At 52.6% G+C, this 2,301-nt stretch overlaps 1 protein-coding gene across 3 annotated transcripts in view; it reads left to right on the top strand.

Annotated features, from left to right (window-relative positions):
* The first annotated feature begins 1,440 nt into the window (after nucleotides 1–1,440).
* LOC102760363 (chromosome unknown open reading frame, human C2orf44) overlaps nucleotides 1,441–2,301 on the top strand; it is a 12,578-nt gene continuing 11,717 nt past the window's right edge. Inside the window, exon 1 of one of the 3 annotated variants that reach the window (XM_006767535.2) lies at nucleotides 1,441–1,482. The gene's annotated coding sequence lies outside the window, so the exon portion shown is untranslated. The other 2 variants (XM_006767533.2, XM_006767534.2) reach the window with 2 other exon arrangements.

Below are 2,301 nucleotides of genomic sequence, written 5' to 3' on the forward strand. Positions count from 1 at the left end.
GCACGGACCCGCAGACGGGGAGGATGCTGCGGGAGGCACGCAGGCTTTCCCGCATCCACCCGCTCACCTGCATATCCATCCCTTCATCCCAGATTTATCTCTTGGGAATCTACCTGCTCCCACACACTAGGGGAAGGCCAGCAACGAAACCAAGTCTAACTAGTGGGGCTCACTCAGTGGGGTTCGGAACGTTTGGAAGCACCAGAGAGGGACCTGCCCCAGCTGGGCTGCCTGGCTCTGCACGCGCAAGCTCGAGTGTGGGGTGGGGTGGGGAGGGAGGGAGGCTCATTGCCCACCCTTCTCCCCCACTCTAAGTTCCTACTCACTATCCCAGGCAGCTCTGCCCCACGCACAGGTGGATTCCCACCTTTTAAGCCAAAGAACTGCATCCCGGGACACCATTTGCATGAAGACAATCGCTGCCCTGGAGGAGCTAAAACTGGGATGGGCAGGGACACGTACGGCGCCGAGCGATCCGCGCTGGGGATGAATGAATGAGTTCGACCCTGTGTTCCTCCTCCACCCAAAGGAAGTCCAGGAGTCTAGAGAGACGTTTGGAAAAGTAGCATTTGCTCAAAGAAGGAATGGGACTTTAAATTTTTTGTTTCTAACTCTTGGCTACATTGTTCCAACAATGATGTGAAGGTATGATTCTAACGCGTGGCGCTGCAAGGTCGGCCTGGGGAGAAGAGCCTGAGCAAGGGTGTGCGGAGAGGCCCTGGCGGCGTTCTTCCCCATCCTCCCCGGGCTTACGGAGGAGACGGCAGGCTATCGGCGTCGCTGAAAGAGGGTTGGCTGTGTTGTCCAAGAAAGATGATGAACAACTGTTCTGTGAGGCTCAGGATCTGAAACCCCCCACGGGCTGCTCCCACGTGCGGCCCACATTCTCCCAGGGGTGTAACTCGGTCCAAAGAAGCCTAGTGACACACTAGTCCATGGGCTACGGCCATGGGCAGACACTTTGGGGTGCGTATAGAACAGGGATGTGTAACTGGAACAGGTCAGTGGAGTGGCTTCAATGGGATGCACAATATTTTGTGTACAGATAAGAACATTTTTCAAGAAAAACAAACCCCGCAACATTTTTCTGAGAAAATTTTGTAGTTTAAATAGATCCTCAACCCCTTCCCATCCCTGACTCCCCATCTCCCCCCAAAATACTTAAGAAACCGTCTTGACTTTAGGGCCCCTGGACTCCTTCTTAGACTAAGAAAACCGAGAAGAAGTGAGGAAAGGCGATAAACCTCTTAAGAGAAATTGCGTGAGGCTTACAGTCGGGATTTTCACCTGGACTACAACTCCCAGAGATCTCTGCGGCAAAGCCCGAGATCATTGGTCAGTGGAAACGACCCTCGCCTAACGCGACACACATAAAAACCAATAGGCTGGCGGCGTTCCCGAGCGCTCCCCGACCATCTCACCTATCAGAGGCCTTGGAGTCGATGCTTCCGGTACCCGCTGCGGACTTTGGAACCGCGTTGGGTGAGTTGGGGCGGCTCCGGGGAAGCTGGTTGACTGCGGGGCAGTGAGTCCAAAGGTGCTTTGTGTCCGCTGTTGCCCAGACTGGCGGGTGTGGGGAGCCTGTGGGTGGGCGGGGTGGATGGTGGAGGGGCTGGCCCGTGGGAGACGGTGAAAGACACTCAGGCGTGCGGGCAGGATGGGCAGAACGGTGGGGGCCGGCGTGCGGGGGTTAGTGGATGCGGAGGAGCCGCGGGTGCGTTCAAAGGAGTGAATCTATTCCCCGTGACCTGTGAGTGACATTTCAGGGAATATATCCTAAAGTGACCATCCAAAAGAAGAAAATGCCTTATGCATAAAGATCTTTATAAAGCGTCATTTATAATAGGCTCAAGGGGGCTGCAACCGGGTGTCTCCGCAGTGAGGGAAATTATGCACCTTCACCGAGTGAATATTAAGTGGCCTATAAAGATAATTTACAAAACTTTTAAATAATATGGGAAGATGCTAATATATAATGTTAAGTGCAAAAAAAAAACAACAACAATGTGATACAAAATTGTACGGTGTGGTTGAAAAAGTTTAACCAAAACTGCATGGGAAAGTCTGGAGGTGTGTAATCATAATTTTCTTTGTGTGTGAATATACCTTTCTTGTGTGTTAATTCTTTTCCCCCCAAACACAAGCGAAAGTTTGTTTAGAAAGTAACAGGTATAAAAGGTGAGCCAGCTGGGCTGCCTGGGCTCAGGAGACAAGTTATAGAGGAAAAAGGGAAGGGCCCTTGGAGGGTAGGAGAGAGAAAGGCCAAGACCACGCACCTGGAGGGGAGGGGGGGGGGGGGGA

Source organism: Myotis davidii, unplaced genomic scaffold (assembly GCF_000327345.1).
Source record: "Myotis davidii unplaced genomic scaffold, ASM32734v1 scaffold238, whole genome shotgun sequence".
Lineage (NCBI taxonomy): Eukaryota > Metazoa > Chordata > Mammalia > Chiroptera > Vespertilionidae > Myotis > Myotis davidii.